Below are 22,488 nucleotides of genomic sequence, written 5' to 3' on the forward strand. Positions count from 1 at the left end.
ATCCTACGTGGATTTACTTAGACGTGTTTCTGAAATAGAGCTTACCTTCACCTCAGAGACAATGAACCTATGGCTCCGAGACACTTAGGTTTGAGTGAGCAACACAAGAGCCCGTTGTTGTCCTGTACACAGTAAATCCTGCACCTGCGGTGAGCTGTGCACCTCTGAGTTGGATGATGAAGTCTAATACGGCACCTGGCTATCACCTAGGAAACAGACTGCTCAGTGGAAATCCATCTACCCATGTGTGCTCAGTGACTCTGCATGGCCAGGGGAGTACTCTGCCCCAGGCCCTTCATCCGTGGAAGCAGAACTGCACAGATGCCTCCATCACAGGAGAACTGGGAGAGCCTGGAACTTTCTCTCCATCCCTTGCTGACTCATTCCTGGGAAACAAAAGTAGGTGTGCAAATGGTGTAGAAAATGGGGGTCTAACAGCTCTCAGCCCTTTGCCGGATAGTCAGAGCTAACAGATCAAGGAAACTCTCCCATCCAAGGCTTTCTTCTGAAGACACCTGACCCCTCAGGCCACCAGCAAGCCGTAGTGTGCCTTGTCCCACTGTGAACCACGTACTTAGCCGCAAAGTTCAGCTTGGAAGAAAGGGAGCAGGAAGGTCATTTTGGCTTTACCAGTAAGCCCCACGTATCCTGTTTCTCCAGCAAAGAGTGAAGCTGGTCACTGCCTGGCTTCCCTGCTCCTTCCCCGTGAGAGAAGAGTAGGTTGACTCTCTCAAGTCCTTCAATACCATCATCCTGAAAGATCAACCAAAACTGCCTCATGGGAGACTTCAATGCATTAGCTTAGCACATAAAAAGAACAGCACAGTACAAGCCAATCATTCTTCATGACAGGGTCCCCATTCTTCCTCTGAACTGGACTCTGAAAGCACAGCCCCGCCCCAAACAAAGCTCTAGGATCCATAGGCTCCAGGCCTGAGATTTCTCTTCCTTTTTTTCTTCCTCTATTCTCTGTGTATACAGGGACAGGGCTTCCTGTGGATCCCGTGGTGGTGTGGGGGAGGGGCTGTTTTATTGTTTACAAAGCTACCGCCCTCTCTAGAAGAGGCAATGACTGTTTAATTACAGCCTCTAGAACACAGCGGCATCTCTGAGAAGCCAGGTGGCAAGGATAAACTTTCATCACAGTTACCTTTAAAAACAAGAGCACAATGAAACAGACCTAGACCCAGAGAGAAGAAAAAAACAGAACACCCCGGGAGGCCACACTGTCTGCCAATCTCCTCCTAAATTGGAGGGCTTCAAGAGTACTCAACTGACATCTCCATCCAGGGATGCTGGTCCACATGCTTATCACCCCTTCTTCCAGCTGGGCCCCAAGCTACCTTCCCTCTCAAACCTGGATCCATCCATATCCCTTCCTCACACTTCCTTTTCCTATTGACTGGCTCCAAGGAGAAAGCCTGCTTCAGAGAGACGCCTTCACACTCCATCTCTGACCTTCTCTCCAGGCAGAGCCATCTGTGTTCCCAAGCTGGTAATTAACATGCACTGAAAATTCTCACCTAGCCAGCCCCTGCCCATGTGATCTAATTTGTACGTGGGGTCCTTGCAGATGTCATCAAGTTAAGATGAGGTCATGCAGACTCACAGAGAAGCCAGCCATGTAGCAACGGAGACAGAGAGATTAGACTCCTGGACCTACAAGCCAAAGAACACCCAGGAGCAGTGGCCCTGTCAGAGCTGGAAGCAAGCTGGGAAAGAAATCCTTCTAAGACCATTCAGAGGGAAACCCGTCCAGTGAGCTGGTGGAGGCTATGGATTTCTGCCCTCTATCCCTGGGAGAGAATAAGCCTTGTAATCTTAGGTCACTTAGTCCATGCTCCTTTGTTATAATAGCCCTGGGAAGCTATAGATACCTCTTTCTGGATTATTCTCCTTACTTCCTTGCAGGAGTTAACACATCTCACCGCTCCATTCTTCCTGACACTCTCCTTGGCGATGTCAACAAGGCAGCTTCCATCTCTCCTCTCACCTCTATTTGACAGTTGCTGGCCCTTCTCAACCGTTTTCCCCAGTCCTTACTGTTTGTCCCACTCTGTCCTCCACACCTATAAAGACTAACATATATTTACAGCTTGTCTCTTTTCAGAGCTTTAGACCCATATCTCTAAGCACTTATCAGGAATGGCTACTATATGCAATTCCCATGCACCCACCCAGAATTGAATTTATTATTTGCATCTTAACATTATTTTTACTTATTCTTTCACAATTTTATACATACACATAATTTGATCATAATCTGCTTCTCTCATTCCCTTCTGTCTCTCCCCAAACTCCACCTTCTTCCCAAGATGTCTCTCTCGAACTTTCATGGATTTGTTAATGGCCCACTGAACTTAATGACATGAGCATGGGTGGGAGGTTATTTACTTGAGCAAAGGGCAACTTGCCAGCAACTTCACCACGGAGGAGTATGATTATCTTTTCTTCAGAAACCATTGGCTGCTACAGTTCCTCAGGGAAAGGTGGGGCTGGATGAGTCCTTCCTTCAACTATGATGAATGTTCACGGGCATAGTCTTGTGCAAGTCCTGTGCAGGTGAACACCAGTGCCAAAGCCATGTCACGTCTGGAAAAGAGTGTTACACAGCACTCCTTCCGATTCTCCTCCTCTTACACTCTTTCCTCCCCTTCTCCCACACTGTCCTCTGGGCCTTGGAGTGGATAATACAGACGTCCCACTTAGGGCCAAGCACTCAACAGTAACTTATTCTGCACACTTTGACCAGGAATGGATCTCTACACTAACTGGCACCCACTCGAAAAGAATCTTCTCCGGCTACAGCTAAAGGCCACACTAATCTATGGATTTGATACCATGCCTATTTAACAAAAACTACAACAGTAGTTGGCTCCCCACTAGGGTCTATGGATCCCCCAAGTCACATGTTTTGATCGGGTTTGCAAGACAGATGTGAACTCCTCCTGTGGAGGAGGCCTCAAACTCAAGACAAGAACAGTTAGTTAGTTCTGTGACAGTCATGCCACTACCATACCAAAGGATGCGCCTTGCCTACCAGGTTGTTGATTGCAGTATTCACGGCTGGGTAAGGCTGTTGATGCTTTTTATCCCCCAGCAGCTTACATAGTACTTTCCAGAACTTTCCAATGTTCTCCTGCTAGCCAACAAGACAAAGGCTACTAGATCAGTTCCAGCTCGACTTCTCTCTTTTCTGCACCCAAAATCTATAGTGTCTTAGGGAATCTTATCATCTGGTTTTAGTGGGCCATCAAGAATGATGTCAATATTCTGAATTGTTTGGGAGGCCTCTGGGGTTTCCCTGACCAATGGTTTATGAGGAGGTAACAGGATAGAGCCCACCCATTTCCCATCCTAAAAAACAAAAGACAGATACAGCTCATTGTCCCTCCACGACTCTGACCCCACCGGTTTCTTCTCTGTATTCGATATCAGCTAAGGTCATCAAAAGCCACCAAATAACATCTAGTCTACATTTAGACTTCTTTTCCTTTTCTTCCTTTTTTTTTCCTATTGTCAATGCCTGAAAGGTATCTTCATTTTCTCCTGAAGAGACTGTAGTCAATGTCTATTCTAATTGCCATCATACCCCATAAGTCACCCCAACATAGTGATACAAAATAGCTTCCCCTAATGAGACCTCAGTAGGAAGATTCCAAGTATGGGCTCCCTCTAAGACTGGGTCTGATATAATCTAATACTTGGTGCCTTGTACCCGGGGACAAGGGTGCTTGCTATCAGCTAGATGATCACACCTTGTGTTTTTCTATGGTTACATGGACTTCATGTTATGTTGACAAGCTCTAAAGGTGAGATTCTAAAGTACAAGAGAAAGATGCAAACCCTTTCCTTGACCAATCATGTAATTCACACACCTCACTTCTGCTATATTCATAAACTCACAGGAGGAAGTAACACTGAGCATCTCAATTAGCAAAGAGGCAAAAATCACTCTGGGAAAAGAGCTGATGGTGGGGTCTACAAAACGGAAGAACAAATGTCTCCTGCTACTGCTTCCTAAGTCAGTTCCTGCCTTAGAGTCTCTTCTTCAAACTAATATTCTCTTGACACATGCTCCCAAATTTTTGATGCACACAAAATAGATTTTTGAAGTTTTTCTATCATCTAGGGTCTGGCCATTTTGCTACTAACTTTCAACTCTTAATCTCCCCCTCTAAAGTCTTCTGCTTGGAGACCCTACCTATTTCCCAGACACCTTTGCCAGCCACCTCCTTTCTGGCTCTATGCACGTTTAGAAGATATAGAAGAAAATTGCAGGACTGAAAAGCAGAACAGAAGAAACAGCCTTCCTCCTGTTTGCTTCCTGCCACGTGGCCCCTAGCAATGGCACTCCAGTTCAGTGTCACCATGGGCTCCAGCCCTCATCCTCTGTGCTCTCAGAAACAGTCCACCTGAATCCCCCAGAGGTTCTAGAAGGATCTGGGCTGGGACCCTCTCTCAGAAGCCTCCGTAGCTTTTCTCTGTGTTTGCTGTTTTGAAGATCCCTTCTCTTCACTGGTCTCCCAAGCCTGACTCCTCACCTGCCTCCTCAGCACAGGGACAGAAGGGAAGGATTAAGCAGCCCGAGATACAGCTGAGGAGTCAGGAAAGCATTTCCCCCTTTAACCTTATATTCTGGCCACAACTGTCTCAGACGTTCCCCTAGGATCGCACATTCCTACCATTTTTCTATAGTTGTGGTTACATTAGACTGTGGCTCTCCTGAGGGAAAGGAATTACATATTGTTCTTTAGAGCTGCCTTCTATGACCCCCCACTTTCTTTCCCATTATCCACTCCAGAATCTGAGAGGTAACAGATGTCAGCTGAACAAACACAAAAATACACAAATTCATATATCATATGTGAGAGCGGTGCTGCAGTGAGGGGGTTCTGTCCACTTACATGTAAGACAGAACTTGAAGGCTGGGTCTTCCAACAGCCTTGCTCCCTGCACCATAAATGGATCTTGCTGACCTTATGTGAAGAGACGCATGATGAATACCTCAGATGTTATATTAATTAAGGAAGCCCGTGATCTCCAGCACTCAATGCAAACCATGAAGACATTAGGAATATTTAGAGTATCATCTGACAACTTACTATGGATGACACACAATGGTAGTTCTACCTCATGTCAGAAAGTGGTGGCTGGTATGAGACCTGTGGTAGTTGCTTAAATGACAGCATCATGACAGTCCTAAGAACTAATCTTGTCTCTTATGCTAAAGCACCCGATGCCCCATGGAGCCTAGCTTAAGAAAACTGCAGACATCTCTCCTCAAGAGTTCACAGTATTGCCCAGCACCAAAAGCTTCAGTGATCTCCTCAGCCCCACGCAACCTTAAATAAGGCCTGGGTAATTCTCTAACATCCTAGGGAAGGATAAAAATGGAAGGCGGCATCTCAACACTTTGAATTAGACATGAGTCATCTTTCCAAACCAACTTCACCTCGCATTTAGATTCCCAGCTAAAACAAACTAGCAAACAAACGCCCAGACTCATTCTAAATATTCAGAGTTTGCTTTTCATTCCTTCTCCAAACAGGTGCAGAGGTTTCTTCCTTCAGCTCATTTTAGCTTAGGCTTCCTCGGCGGCAAACAACCCCTCAGGGGCAGCAGACAAGAAGGTGTTTGTGTAAGGGGTGATGAGAGAGCCCTCGTAGATCATCAGAACAAGCCATGGGCAGCTGCCCTCCAGCTGGGCAGAGGGCAGGAGGCCAGGCTCTGAGCAGATGGAGGACTCCCACACAGAAGCATGTGGATGACTTCCACAGTCCCCCACTGAGAGCCATAGAAACATCTGCCTCTCTTTTTGCTAAGGGCCAACCATCACCATGTCTTCACCCCTGGAGTGATTTCTTATGTAAGGAGGGAGTTCAGCCCATCGGTCACATCAGTCACAGCTGTGTGGCAGGTGTGGTGTGCACTGTCTGCCCTGAAGTGTTGGGTGTTCACATGCCTTCACTAGTGTAAGACTGTCACATGTTCATGTATGCACTTAAGGAGAGGGCTTAGAACACTAGGTTGATGGAGCTGAGAGGTTGTGGCTAAGGCATCATATGGGAAGCTTTTCTGCCACAATACATATTTTATAGTTTTAGGTCAACTAACGGATCCATTTTTTTCCAAAATTCAAATGTAGCTTATCATCTACATAAGCAAGGCTTGTCATGTATCTTATCACTTAAGTCACAGACAATGGGTCATCTTGAAGTGTATTTTTACAAAGTACGGAAAATTACCATGTTGTACGAACCTGAAGCTGTTGTATACCCAGGGACTTCTCATGCCTCATGACACTTTGAACCATGAAGATCAGGGAATCATCAATTTGCCTGAGGCCTGGAACATCATGGAGAAGAGCAGAGGGTCTTTTCTGCAACCCTAGGATGTTCTGCGATGCCCCAGAACCTCTCACCAAGTGCCCACCCACAGAAAGCAATACAAAACATCGGAAGAAGGAAGAGTGGCATGGTGCCCACCACAACACAAGGATCTGAAACCTCTTCAGACCCCACCATCCTTGAATGGCAACATGGGGAAGTGGTGTCTAACAGGGAGGGACCAGGAGGCTCCTCAGGAACCTCGATCAGTGAGATCATTCCTGAAGGAGGAGACTAGTGTCCACTGGCCAGTGTGGTACCCAGGTGGCTCAGACGGCTGTGTGGATGCGATCACCACCACCTTGAACCTGTGTAGCTAATAGGAGCCTTCCGCTGGTGACCTAAATGTTGACTTCTGAACTAAGGTAACCCTCCAGCTCTTGGAAGTTTCCACAGAGAGAAGGGAAAGGGGAGCCTCAGGAGGGAGATGGCAGACTTCCCGCTTTGTAGGAGGTTAGGACATCAGAAGCTGCAAAGGAAAAGGTGTGTGGCCACGTCACACTGCAGTTTGCAGAGCAGATCTTGAGAACCACACATACACAAGCATGTGCCACAGTTCTTTTTTACATGCCTATATGTATATGCACATGTGTGTATGTGTGTGTGTGTGTGTGTGTGTGTGTGTGTGTGTGTGTGTGTTCCTATGTGTGTGGGCACATGTTGGGGGAGGTGCTTGTGCACTTGTGAGCAGAAGCCCTAGATTGAGGTTGGGAATCTCCCTTGATCATGTGAAGCAAGCAAGGTCTCTCAACTCTCAGTATAGCCAGTCTAGGGAATCTGCTTGCTCCAGAGATTCTCCATGTCTACCTCCTGGGAACTGGAATTACAGGCCAACTACAACATCCATCCAGCACTTGTGTGGCCTCTGGGGATCCGAACTCACGCCCTCAGGCTTGTATGGCAAGTGCTTTAACCACTGAGCCATCTTCCCAAGCCCTGCAGTGTTACTTTTCAAAAACAAAATTAAATCTGCATTTTCAGAGATGAAATATGTAAAGCACGGTATTTTGGAGTATGTCTTTTAATGATTTTTCACAGTTACTGTGTGTATGTGGGGGGGGGTGGTATGTGTGCATGCATGTGGTATGTGTGTGTGATGTGTTTGTGTGTGTGTGTGTGCATGTGTATGTGTGTGTGTGTGTGTCAGAGACAACTTGGGAGATTGGTTCTCTCCTTCTACCACATGGTCCTGGAGACTGAACTCAGATTTCAAGGCCTGGCAGCAAGCATCCTGGCCCACTGAGCCATTACAAAGACCTGGAGTGTATTGACGAGACAGGTTTCTCCTGTAGCAGTACACAGCCTACCCCGGCACAGGCTGGAATCCAGATGGAAGCTTGCAGTTTGTTGTTTGACTCTTTGCCCTTTGGGGGCCCACCACCCAATTTCCAAATAAATACAGGGAGATTTATTCTTACTTCCAAATGCCCGGTCTTAGCTTGGCTTGTTTCTAACCAGCTTTTCTTAAATTATCCTGTCTACCCTTTGCCTCTGGGCTTTTACCTTTCTCTATTTCTACATCTTTCTTTCCTTCTTACTCCACGGCTGGCTGTGTTGCTGAGCCCTGGTGTCCTCCTTTCCTTCTCCTTTTCTCACTCCTTCTCTCTCTTTTTCTCCTTCTATTTATCCTCTCTGCCCTCCAGCCCTGCCTATCTTTTCTCCTGCCTTGCTATTGGCCGTTCAGTTCTTTATTAGACCATCAGGTGTTTTAGACAGGCACAGTAACACAGCTTCACAGAGTTAAACAAATGCAACACATCTTTGCATCATTAAACAAATATTGCACATAAACAAATGTAACGCATATTAAAATACTATTCCACAACAGGTCCTCATCGTTAGCCCAGTAAGACTAAGCTTGAGCTGCTCCAGGATGGAAGCAGATAGCTCACTCTCAGGTGACGGTGAATCCTGTTGTCATCTTGTGTCTCAAACAATCTGACACCAGAGTCCAGGGTCTGTTTGACGACAGTAATCAGCCTTCATTTCCAGGATAGAGCTTTGTCCTCCTCACTCGTAATGACTCTGGAATCAGTATCTGCCCTTCTGTCTGCCTCCCCACTTCCATGCCAAATGGTGACTGTTTGGACGTCGGCTTCTATGGACCAGTTGTTGTCTTCAAAGAGACCTCACTGTCTTCAGGTTCCCACCACCGGAGGACGTTTTCCTGACAGCTTAACCCGAGAATTTGGTCCTAATGTTGTCTGGGCAGTTGTGTTCTCCTTCAGCTCCCAGCTGCTCAGTCTGCCATCCATCCAGAAAATTCTTCTGAAAGGGACCCCACGCAATGCCTGTCTCAAGAGGCCCCTGCTTGGGTCAGGAAACACTGATATATCTCTTGCTCCAAAACCTTCTAGGCATGCAACACCTTCCAGGCATATCCGTCCTTTGCCTGGGCCCACTTTATCTTTCTTAGAATGAGCTAAGCAACAGTCTCCTGTATTTCATAAAAGTCACATTGGAAGAGATGCTGGAAATCCCCTCACTATGCTGGAGACCAGAAGTGGAGCTCCCGGGACACCCCTCCCGACAGAAGAATGGAAACAGGGAACCCTGATGAACAGTAACATCCCCAAGGCAGCAGCTCGGGGTCCTCTGGATGGGGCACAACCCACCGGCATTTTCCAAATGCTGCTCCCCAGAAACACTCACAAAGCTGCTAGATCCCCGCTTAGGTCTTCTGTCTGGCTTTGAAGTTCAAGACTCACAGAAATCCATTTGCAAAGTTCCCGTCTATAAAGTTCACATCAATATTTGTCTCCTGCTCATTTCAATGTCTGACATTTACGAGAGTTGTTCTTCCATCTTAAGATCCAGTCATACATATTAACAATTTTTTATCAAGATCTGGATTTACTATTTTAACCCTACATTTATTTACAAACATATTGCCTATTCAGCTTTTGGTGACTCATCTCTGTACTTGATGTGATTAAGCCAGAAATTATTCTACTTAATGGTAGAAATTGACTGGTATTGACCAACTCTGTGTATGAGTGTGGGTATGCATGCATGTGGGTTGTGTGTGTGTTTGTATGTGATATGTGTGTGGGGGGGGTAGGCCTGTGTGTGAATGTGGATGCATGAATGCCATGATGTGTATGTGTGTGTGTGTTATGTGGGATGTGTATGCACATGTGAGTGTGGTTGTAGGCATGCCATGATGTGTGTGCATGTGTGAGTGTATGTGTGTACGGATGCATGCATGCCACAATGTGTGTTTTATGATGTGTATGTGATGAGTGCATTTGTGAGTGTGGATGAATGTATACCATGATGTATGTGTTATGTGTGATATGTGTACATGTCTGAGTATGGTTGGACACAAACCATGACGTGTATGATATATACATATGTGTGTGTGATATGTGTGTATGCATGCATATCATATGTGAATTGTGTGTGTGTGTGTGTGTGTGTGTGTGTGTGTGTGTGTGTGTGTGTGTGCATGAGTATGGATTTCCACCTTGTTTTTCTTAGCTATGTGAACCAGACTAATGGGACAGAGAGTTTCCAGAAATTCTCCTGTCTCTGCTCCCCAGTTCCTGGTACAGCCATGCGGGATGACAGATGTGCGTGTTGCTGCATCTGGCATTTACATGAGTTCTGAGGATCTGAACTCAGGTTGTCAGGCATGTGTGCTAAGTGCTTCACACACTAAATCATCTTCCCCCATGTGGTGGTATTGTGTTCCCCCAAATATTGAGCACCCTAATAAACTTATCTGGGGTCAGATAACAGAACAACCACTAGATACTGATGGGTTCACAACACGCCCCCATGGTTGGGTGTGTTTGCATATGCCCAGCGGACCTGGACACTTCCGCCTAGCTAGTTCCAGGTCAAGATAGCCATTTCCGGGTCAAGGCATCTTCTGTGACCAGGATCTGTGACTTTGTATGGTTATGTAAGAGCGAGAAACGTAACCATGTGATCTACACGCATGTGTGCAGTAGTTACGTCGACCTGTGTACGCACCTACACCACCCAGCCTTTATAAGCCAGCGCCATATTCCCAGCTTTCTCTTCTTCTTCTTCTTCTTCTCCTTCTTCTTCTTCTTCTTCTTCACACACGTGTCTTCCACAGGCCTGGGCACTCTCTGTCCCTTTCATCTTAATAAAACTCTTATTAGCGGATTCTGTTGTGTTTCGTGACATTTCCTTGCAGGGTAAAAGCGCAGCGCCGCAAAATAACTAACAGATACAGAGGCCAGAAAATGGTGGCACACACACCTTTAATCCTAGTATTCCAGAGGCAGAGATCCGCCTGGATCTCTTTGAGTTCAAGGCCACACTGGAAACATCCAGGCATGGTGACTCACGCCTTTAATCCCAGGAAGTGGTAGCAGAAAGTATTTAAGGTGTGAGGACCAGGAACTAGGCTGGTTAAGCTTTTAGGCTTTTAGTAGCAGTTCAGCTGAGACACATTCTGGATGAGGACTCAGAGGCTTCCAGTCTGAGGAAACAGATCAGTTGAGAAACTGGCGAGGTGAGGAGGCTGTGGCTTGTTCTGTTTCTCTGATCATTCAGCATTCACCCCAATACCTGGCTCCGAGTTTGTTTTTATTAATAAGACCTGTTAAGATTCATGCTACACCCCCATGACTCCTAAGTGTCACTCTTGTGTGCTTCCTCTCTGTGAGGATCACTGTGGACCTGGAACCTGAGAAACACAACCCTGCTTAAACTCCAGCGGACTACAGTGTTGACTTCAGAGCCACTGCTGACACCCAGCAATCATGGTGAGTTGCTCAGCCTTGGAGAGGTTGGTGGATGGAGAGATCCAGTGCAGGGGTCTGTGATGTGGTCCTCCCCATTACGAAATAGACTTATTGTATGAGAAAATATCTAGAAGGTGCTATTTGCAAGGATGTGTACCATGGCATAAAATAATATTTGTGAGCACATGAATAAGTTATGAATATAACATCAAACACCAGCACCTAAGGATTTCATGCCCAGTACTAACAAAAAGGGAAGTATGACTCAGAGGTGCAATTTGGTAGCAGAGTGCTTGCTCACTTACTCCATGTAGTCCTTAGTTCAACATCCAATACTAAAAACTAATGAATTGATTAAAATAACTAATGAATTAGTTAAAATAAAAAGCCGCTTTCCAGGCTATACTATATTTTGTTCAAATCAAACACTATTAAGCAGGATTTCGAGGATGTCTCGGTGGTAGGACTAATGTTTACTGTGCACAAGACCCTGGTCTTGAGCCCTAGGAACCATCCTCAACAAACATTGTAAATCCACACAGATGGCATCTGCGTTTATGATTCTAAGTGATCAGTGGCGAATGCAGACTCTTTCTGATTATGTGTGGTGATTCTGCCGCTTTAACACCGTTGCCCCGTGTTTGGAAATACTTTGGTTAAAAAGGAGACATTTTAGAAATGTCTGCATAGTTTTCTTTAAAGTTGTACAAAGAAAAACACACACACAGTTTGCAATCAGAAGTTCTCTTGAGTCTCAGACAGGAGCTCAAGTCTCTGCTTGGTGGAGCATCTCCAAGGCAACAGGAGTGGCCTGTCGTCCTGGAATCAGAAGGAATGCCTTCTCCTGGGAAAACAACAAGGGTGACTCTTGATTCGTAACACCCAGCAACTGTCCATCAAAGAGATTCAACAATGATATTGCTCAAAAGCTCCTTAGAAAATGTGTCACGGGCTCAAGTCTCTTGGTGCTACAATTGCTGGGGGTAATCTTGCCTTAATATTTCACAAAATGTCACCAAAGTAACGTTTAACAGATTTTCCCACAGTTGGCACAATGGCCACTTTCAATCAGAGCTTTCTGTTTAATCACAAGGGACTATCCTGCGTGTGTCAGAATGTCCAGCAGAATGTCAATAGCAACCACCGCCACCCCCTTCTGACACCATAAATGTCTCCAGACATTGCCTAATGTCCCCTGGGAGGCCAAATGGCTCCACATGAGAACCACTGACACCCGTGCACCACCTGGGACACAGATGAAGTTCAATTCATTTTAACCCATGTTTGCTGTTATCTACACACATTGCTGGGGGCTCCTGGCCCATGCAGAGCTTGGCCATGGGCTCTGCAGTCATGTTGCTCAGCATCAAATTCAGAGTTTCCTGTACTAGCTACCTCTCTCATTTAAGGGTAAATGAGAATAGTAACAACACTTGCCTCGCATGGTGGGGCTAAGTACTGGACATTCATTCTAAATAAAAAAGCATTTGACATACTACTGGTATACAGTTTCTCTAAACTCATCTAGAAAGGAAGGATCATGAACCCACTGCTAAGAACCAAGAGAATGAAATCATTGGAAGGTGTGTGTGTGTGTGTGTGTGTGTATGTGTGTGTGTATGTGTGATCATGTGGATGTGTGGTTTTCAGAAGCTCCACTCTGTACATTCCCACTGTATTACGTCATTCCTACTGTATTAAGATGTCAAGTGCATTTGGGGGGCTTCATCTCTAATAAATCAGCCAAATTAAATTTGTTTTCTTCCAGCTCAGAAACATAGCATGCCTCATTGAGCTCTGGATAGCCCCTACACCTGCTACTTTAAAAGCTTTGTGTCCTATTTATTTTGTAGTTTAAGAGGCTTTGATAGACCACATTCCACTTTTAGATTTTCTTTTTCTAATGACTGTTCAATAAAGATGGGAAGTGGCCTGGGGAGATGGCTCGGTGGGTAGAGCACTTGCATACAAGTGTGAGAGCCTGGGTTTGGATTCCCAGCACCCATGTCAAGCCTGGAACAACCCCAGAGCTCCTAAGCAAGAAGGGAGACAGAGACAGAGCCCCTGACACGGATATCCCGGCATATACAGCAGGAAACAAGAGGCTCTGTCTCAAGCAAGGTGGAAGGTGAAGCCTAAGATTGTCCTCAGACCTCCACATATACACCTGCTCATCGTGGCCTGTGAGTGCCCACAGTCATAGACACAAACACACGCACAAATACTAAAAACTATAATAGGAAAAAATGATGTGATTTGAAAACGGATACCAGTCCTTAAAACACCTTTAGATCTGCTTCTCTCTTAGTAACAGGTGGGTGTGCAATCCTTAGTCATTCCACAAACCCCAGAGCATGGAGGCATGATGGGGACCCACCGCTGCTCTGATATCTCTGGCCCAAGGTTACTTTGTGTGCTGGTTTGAATGAATGGCCCTCATTTTTAGGCTTGTATATCTGAATGCTTGGTCCCCAGTTGGTAGAACTATTTAGGAAGGACTGACCTTATTGAAGAGATGTGTCACTAAGGGTGAGCTTAGAGGCTTCAAATTTCACAACACTCCAGCTGGCCTTCCTTCTGCCTTATGGTTGTTGTCTCACCATGTAAGCCCTCAGCTACTGCTACATCACTGTGCCTGCCTGGCCACTTCAGAAGGTGGTTATGGACTCACCATCCGAACTGTAAGCGAGCCCCCAATTAAATACTGTCCTTAATAAGTTGCCTTAGACATGATGTTTTGTCATAGAAATAGAAAAATAACTAAGATGCCTGGAATCCCCATAAATAGACCTGCTTGGGAAGTGTTGAGAAATGATCTAGCAGGGGTCCGTTTCCCTGAGGCCCCATCACTACAACCTTCTTAGGCCAAGACAGACCTCCTCCAAATGGGTGCAGCCTTGGATGAAGACACTCTGTTTAAAGACTGGACAGCGGTTGGCATCAGACAAATCTACCATCCCTCTCAGACTTTCCCATTCATGGCCACTGACCCTTGCAGGTCTGCACCTATAGGGCCATGTGGCTAGAAGGAAAGATCTATGCTGAGCCCTACTCTGGTTCCCAGCACAGACACTGAACTACCTCCTAACCCCAAGAGAAACACATGCCCTCTGTCACCACGCTTTTACTGAGAACCAGTGTGCAGGGCCAACTGAGTCAGTTCCACCACATTGAATCCACAGAAACTCTTCCTCTTTGTCTTAGTTAAGGTTTCTATTGCTGTGAAGAGACACCATGACCTTGGCAACTCTTATAAAGGAAAACATTTCATTGTGGTGGCTCCCTTACATTTTCAAAGATTTAGTTCATTATCGTCACAGCAGAAACATGGCAGCATGCAGGTAGACGTGGTGCTAAAGGAGCTGAAGTTCTTACATTTTGGCTCACAGGAAAAATGAAGTGGTCTGAGACACTGGGCATGGTTTGAGCATATATGAGCCCTCAAAGCCTGCTGCCTCAGTGACACACTTCTTCCAATAAGACCACACCTACTCCAACAAGGCCACACCTCCTAATAGTGCCACTCCTTTTGGGGGTTATTTTCTTTCAAACCACCACATTTCACTCCCTAACCCCCAAAGGCTTGTAGCCATATTATAATGCAGAAATGCATTCAGTTCAACTTCAAAAGTCCCGATAGTCTATAACAGTCTCAAACTTATTTAAAAGTCTGAAGTTCAAAGTCTCTTCTGAGATTCATGCAATCTCTTAACTGTAATCCCCTGTAAAATCAAAATCAAAAAGCAGATCATGTACTTCCAACATATAATGGCACAGGGTATACATTATCATTCCAAAACATAGGTAAGGGAACACAGTGAGGAAATACTGGACCAAAGCAAGACCAAACACCAGCTGGGTAAACTCCATGTCTGATGTCAAAGCATTCTTCAGATCTCCAACTCCTTTCAGCTTTGTTGACCGTAACACACTTCTTTCTCCTTTGGGGCTGGTTCTACTCCCTGTTAGCAGCTTTCCTCAGCAGGTATCCCACGGCTCTGGCATCTCCAACAACTTGGGGTCTCCAAGACAATCCAGGTTTCAACTTCACAGCTTCACAAAATGGTCTCTCTAGGCCTCCATTCAGGGACACCCCTGACACCTGCCTGGCCTCAGCAGCTTTCCTTAGTCATGGAGGAAGATTCTACAACCCCTTTCTTCTATCCTTGACTCTAAAGCCAGAACCACATGACCAAGGCTGTCAAGTTCTGCTGCTTGCTGGGGCTGGAACATGGCCCTCTCGTTCAATTACATCTTCATCAGCTTTCTGTTTTCCATGGTTTCCTTCACTGTCTAAGCTTGGCTGTACTGGAATTTGCTCTGTAGACCAGGCTGAACTGAAGAAATCTGACAGCCTCTACCTCTCTAGTGCTGGGATAAAGGTGTGCACCACCACACCTGGCTTTAATCTTTTCTTTAATTCATTCTCACAAGTTGAGAACTTAGCTGGGTGGGATCTTGCCCTGAGGTCACCACTCCCTTTATTCCATTTCTTTATCTGCTTATCTCCTTGAACACAGGACTTGGCTCCATTCCACTTCTGCTGTTTCTTTTCTTATCAGTATTTACATGTTGTATTTTACCCTGCTCTGCTTGCTCCTTTTCATTATAGAGCTTCATTAGAGTTAACACTAATAACCACACGACAGAGTCAATACTATGCTGTTTTAAGATTGCCTCTGCCAACAGTATTAATCCAAATCTCTTCACTTTAGCCTCAGGCAGACACTTTAGACAAAAGCAAAAACCAGTCACATTTCACCAAATTATCACAAGAATGGTCTCTAGGTCACATGTTAATATTCTTCCCCTCTGAAACCTCTTGAACCAGCCCCCCCCACAGTTCAAATCACTCTCAGCACCACTGTCCTCCATGTTCCTACTAGGATAGCCCATTAAGCAGCACTGAAATCATTCAACTGCTTTTCTAATCCACAGTCCCCAGGTCCACATTCCTTCAAACAAAAGCATGGTCAGGCCTATCTCAGAAATACTCCAGTCCCTGGTACCAACTTCTGTCTTAGTTAAGGTTTCTTCTATTGCTGTGAAGAGACACCATGACCTCAGCAACTCTTGTAAAGGAAAACAGTTCATTGTGGCGGTGGCTTACAGTTCAGAGGTTTAGTCCATTATCATCATGGTGGGAAGCAAGGCAGCATAGAGACAGACATGGTGCCTTGAAGGAGCTAAGAGTTCTACATCTTGACTAATAAACAACAAGAAGTAGTCTGTCTCTTTGGGCATGGATTGAACATATATGAGATCTCAAAGCCTGCCTCCACAGTGACACACTTCCTCCAACAAAACCACACCTACTCCAACAAGGCCACACCTTCTAATAGTGCCAATCCCTCTGGGGGTCATTTTATTTTTTTTCCAAACCACCACACTCCTATCCCACTTGGCTCAGAAGGAATCTGATGCTGAAGCCAGCCCAGCTTCCTCCTTCACCCAGATAATTTCTCCAACTAGCCATGCATTGGGGCAACACTTCACTTGAACCCCCACCCCACCCACCACCTACCCCACCCCACTCCCACCCACCCCACCACCCACCTCAAGCTCTCCATGTTGTACTGGACTGACAGCATAAATGTTTTGATTGGTATCATTCTAGGCTAAACTGCTGTTTTGCTCCCAGAGAAATCTGTCACGTATGCTGGGTAATTTAATGTTTTCCTGGCAGAATCATGTAAATATGAAAATAGCCACTGTCCCTCAGAACAGGTCAATAACCCACTAGAGATTGGACTGGTGGCTTCCGGCTCTCAGAACAGTTTGGTGACATTTGTCCCGTATGCCAGAAAAAAATCATGGAGAAGATGCCATGCTGGTAAGAGGTATAACACCACAAGGCAGCTAAGGGACCAAGACCTAGGGAGCCCCTGGGCCCTGTAGAGCCCAGGGGAAGGAGCTGTCTACCGCAGCCCACCACCATTAAGAACATCTTTCCGTCCTGGGTGAGAAGGAAATGTGACAATTCTGGAGGAATGTCTGAATCCTTCCCATTTGAAGTTCAGTCATCTGCTGGGTCAGACTGACCTCGTCTATGAAGGAAAGCATCTCAGAGCTCCATCCAGGGGTCCCTATGGGATCCTGAGTTGCTGTGACCTCTTACATGGCAGACCTGTCTGGGAAAGACTGTGTCTTCAGTGCCAACAATGGAGTAGAAGAAAAGACTTTGTAAGCTCCTTAAATCTTGGCTTCCGCATCTGCATCTGTAAGATGGAAATTGTCTAAAGAGCAAAGCGAAGAAGCCGGCGGGTTCCCTCCTCACACTGGACCACAAATTTCACACTGGGAAAAATCAGAAACATTCTTTCTCAAAGTATGAATGCTTCTAGAGCACTCAGGCTCCACCAATCTCTAAAACATTGGGGGCGTCTAGGAAGAATCAGGCACTTTGCTTATAGCAGCCTGAACAGAATATCTCAGAGTAAGTTCTAAAGGAAGAGAGAGAGTGTGAATCCTTTCCTTGATAACCCCCTCTGCTTTCAGAACATGATCAGAACCTAATTTAAAAAGATTATTGCTTTCTCTGACAATCAAAACTAAAGCCACAGATTATCCTTGGGGAAGATAAAAATAAGAGGTCTTAGAAACCACAAGATTTGAGCCAAGATCGATCAAACAATTGCAATGTGCGCGCTCATCAGCTCACATGTGCACGTGCATACACACACACACACACACACACACACACACACACACACAAACACCAGTGTGATGATTGACACCTATCGACAACTTGATGAGACTTAGAATGACCTGGGAAACGGGCCTCTGGAGGTACTTGTGGGGGATTATCTAGGTTAGGTTAATCGAGGTGGAAAGACAGCCTGCTCTGATCGGTACCCGTCTCTATGCTGGGAATCATATTCTGCACAGATGGAGAAAGTGAGCTGAGCACGGAGTCCATTGATTCAACTTCCTGACTGTGGGTGTGATGTGATCAGCTACCTCAGATCCTGCTGCTATGACCTCCCCACCACAGCGGACTGCACCCCCAAACTGGATATTTTATCCTAAGAACAGAAAAATAACTAAGACAGCATGCATATGCAGATGAGACAAGAGAATCAAAAGTATGATTTCTTCCAGTTTACCAAAAGACTTCAGAACCTAACATCGAATTAAATCTCTCAATACTGCTTTCTCCCTGAAATCCCAAACTACTTTGTGTTTAATTCCATCTGTGTATTTTATGAGAGACCCCTGAACCCAGGGATGATTACCTCTGTGGTCCACATGCGGGTGCTCAGGTTGTAGCAAACATCGGCACTGGGTGGAGGTGGGGGGGCACATTCTTTCAACTGGGCTCAGCTGGCATGGGCATTCACTGCAAAAATGTGTGGCATTCAGAACAGGACAACCAGCAGCGGAGGCTGGACACAGTCCTGTTTAGAGTAAAACCTAACAAAATCATCACTGACTGGAGGGAACAGTGTAGACAAAGAACAGTGGGTCCTACTCAGCATGCACGCCTTCCGTATCCAGAGCCAGAGACATAAATCAAAGCAGTTCTACGCTGGATCATGATCAAGGAGACACTGTGCACAGGCTGTGGCCTCTGCCATCCCACTTAGCCGTCTGCCGCTAGCTACTGAAAAGAACGGAACTTAGCAGGCCCATCTGCTCATTCGCTTGCCCAGTTGACCGACTTGTCTGTTAGTTGATTAGTTGATCAGATACTTGGTTAGTTAGCTAGTTGACTTCGCGAAAGGGTGAAACCAAGAGAGAATATTAAGATTTCTCTGTAGGCCTGGAAATGTAGTTCAGTTGGTAGAGTATTTGCATAGCATGTACGAAGCCCTGGTTCAATCTCCAGCACCAAATAAAACCAGTGGTGGTACACTCCTGTTATCCCAGCATTCCAGAGGTAGTGGCTCAGGCTCAGAAGTTCAAGGTCATCCTCAGCTACAGAGCTCAAGACCAGCCAGGGCTATATGAGATCTTGTCTCAAACAAGAAAACAATACTCTTTCTCTGCTGATGTCCCACTCATTTGCAGCTTGGACTTCCTGTACAAGGGTTGTTCTTACATTGTTAATTCTATAAATGTGCCATAGTTTCCAATTATTGTAAATAACCAAGAAACAGCTAGAAATAACCTTTCTACAAGATTAAGCTACTACTAAATGATTGTGCCCAGGTAGAACCCTCACAGTCAACCACGCTTCTTGAAGCTTGGGGAAATGCAATTTTTAAAGGTAGTTTTAAAAATTAGCAGAGGAATTAATGGGTTTTGTGATAGAGTTTTCACACATACATTTTGTTCATCCCGCACCCCACTCTTAACTCTCTCCCCTCTCCCCCAGACCTGGCTCAGTAGGTCCCCCTCCTGCTCCAGTAACCAGTAAGTAGCACTTTCATCTCAAAGGTATTGTATTACCCCAACCCCACCCCAAGACCTCTTCTTCCGCTGTCATGGTCCCCTATCCAGTTTTATGGTCCATGCCCACACTCCCCCACACAGCCAGTTTTCACTTGGGAACGTGAGTATTGTTGGTCAAGAACAAGAATGCCAAATCAGTGGGTACTTAGAAGGTCATCAGTTAGCTACCACAACCCTAATGTTTCCTAGCTCTGTTCCCCAAAGGTTTTCAAAACACCCACTAACTTGTCCAAAGAAGAACAAAGCTCCTGACCAGGAGAGCAAGCAGAAAATCCCTGCCCTGTCAATCCCCAGGACCCTCAAACAAGGACACAGGACATGAGCCAGGGTGGGGCTCAGCTCTAAGGGAGGGTGTGAGAGGCCAGCCACTGCTGTCCACTGAGAGAATACAGGATTGCCTGATACACAGAAGAGCATCCTCTTTGAGCCTGGGAGGCAGAACCTCTGTTTGGTCCAGCACGGCTGCTGAGTAGCACTGAGTAGGGAGCAGGGGGTGACAGGCAGACTCTGGGGGTGCAGGGAAGACCCTATAAAGGGGACTAGTGACTGCTGCAAGCAAGCAGCAGATCACAGAGTAGTAGTATCATGGAAGGACTTCATCAAGATTTCCCCCAGAGAAGCCTTATGCTCACAGGAATCACTACATGAGAACAAGGTTAGAAGGAAGAATATGTAGACTATAAGGCAGCCATGCCCATAGTAGAGCAAGCAAAGTCCTTCAGGCTAGGAAGCCTCTGTCCAGCGAGAATACCCAGGGTGATCCCCTTTAGGGATACATGCGAACGGGCTTTATTTACCCCACAGAACCCTTGACCCATGTTTGACTGACAGGGACTGTAGCCTCACCATGTTAACACCTTGTTGCTGTTATAAGACTCAGTAAGTATAGGCACCAGACTCTAATGTTGTGACTGAGTACTAGTCCTGTGTCAGTGGGTAAGCTCCGCAGCTGCTGCGTACCTTGGTGAACTAGTTTGACTTCCATTGCTGTGACAAAACACCCCGATATAAAGCAACATGGGGGAGAAAAAATTTCATTCTGTTTACGACTCCAGGTGACAGTCCATCGTTGTGGGACGTCACAGTGACAGGAGCCTGACGCAGATGATCATAAGACATCCCCAGTGCAGATCACAGAGACATGAACATATCCATCCCGCCTACTCCCTTATACTCAGCAACTTTTCTTCACTCTTCAAGGGCCCAGCCTAGACGACAACGGTACCACCCGCAGTTGGCAGCGTTTCCCCCATCAGCTAACAATCAAGCCCGTCCTCCATAGGCATGTCCACAAGCCCACCTGATCCCCATTTGAACTCCCCAAGCCGACATTTAAAACTAAGCAGCATCCTTGGTAACTATAACGACGCAGTACCAACACATCTTTCCAAGGACAATGCTTTGGAGAAACGTGGAAAGGATTAAACTCATTAAGAAACATAAAATGCGCAAAATGATCTGGAAGTGTAATAAGAACTGGGAAGTTGTTATCTGTCACCACTACCGTGATACTGGTTTTGACTGTGACTGTGATGGGGGAGGAGGGGTCTCCGCAAATACTTGAGGCTCCTAAGTCTCGTTACCTTAGCTAGTCGGTGGCACAGCCAGGAATGGAGAGTCTGAATCTAATACTTGGGTGAATGCTTATTTAGCATATATTGTTCATAGAAACATGGGGATTTAAAGTGTAAACACAATTCCTGTACTAGTAGAAAGAATAAGCTGCAGAGAAAATACTACCTACATGCTAAATGAGGGAATTCAGCACCATTCATTAAAAGTGCATGAGGACCAGGCATGGTAATATCTGCCTGTCATCCCAGCTACTCTGGAGACGGAGACAGGAGGATAGTTAAGTCCGGAAATTCAAGGCTAGTCTGGGCAACACATTAAGATTCCCAACTTGGAAAGGGAAGGGAGGGGGTAGGAGGGGAAGAGGGGAGGGGAGGGGTTGAGGAAAAGGAAGAAAAGAGGTGTGCAGATAAGGGAGGTGGCTTTCCCCTGTCAGTCTGGAAAGGTCTTGGGAGTGGTGACCTCTGGGCAGGACTGGACAGGTTGGAAGGAGCAGGGCAGAAGATGGTAGAGAGGAGTGTGCAGACAAAATGACACAAAAGCCCGGAGCTTGGCCAGTGAGAAAACTCGCCGTGCAAAACTGCAGCTCCAGTGTGGGGCGTTTACCCACCACCCCCACAGTTTTCTTGAGTGCGAGCAGCAGGAAATATTAGATAGAAGGATTTATTGCAGAGAATCTTGCGGAGATAAACAGATAGAAAATAAAGGATAGCCTCGAGAGGGCCTGGAACCTTTTCCAACGGCCCCCGACTGTCTCTGCCCCAGGGTTTTTATAGAGACGCCAAGGGGTGGAGCAAAAGACCTCCTCCCCCAGCACAGCCAAGTGCAGACCATCCCAGACACCTGCACTCAGGCCCGTGGTCCTAATCATCCTCTATGCGGACCTGCTGGGTAAAGCCACGAGGAACCTGAGAACGGGTTCCCACACTCCAGACACTGGACAGAGTCACTTCACTTAAGAAACAATCTATTTACCTCCTCGAGCCTTTGTGTTTGTACATAAATCCCCAAACATGGCTGTAACACAAATTGCTAAAGGGTCTCTTTTAATAAAAAACCCAGAGCCAGATATTGGGGTAAATGCTGAAAGATCAGAGAGACAAAGGAACAAGCCACAGCCACGTTTTACCTCTAGGACTCAGCCTGAAAAGCTTCCTCAGCCAAAAAGCTTCTAGTTCCTGTCTCCTCACGCCTTATATACCTTTCTCCGCCCAGCCATATTACTTCCTTCTTAGTGCTCAGATTAACGGCATGTGACCCTTCAAGCAAAGGCATGAGATCTCAAGTGTTGGGATTAAAGGCATGTGATTCCCACGTCCTGGGATTAAAGGTGTGTGCCACCACTGCCTGGCTCTGTTTCTCTCTTAGACAAAATCAATCTCATGTAGTCCAGGGTGGCTTTGAACTCACAG

Source organism: Peromyscus californicus, unplaced genomic scaffold, assembly GCF_007827085.1.
Source record: "Peromyscus californicus insignis strain IS unplaced genomic scaffold, ASM782708v3 Scaffold_22__1_contigs__length_63687245, whole genome shotgun sequence".
Taxonomy (NCBI): domain Eukaryota; kingdom Metazoa; phylum Chordata; class Mammalia; order Rodentia; family Cricetidae; genus Peromyscus; species Peromyscus californicus.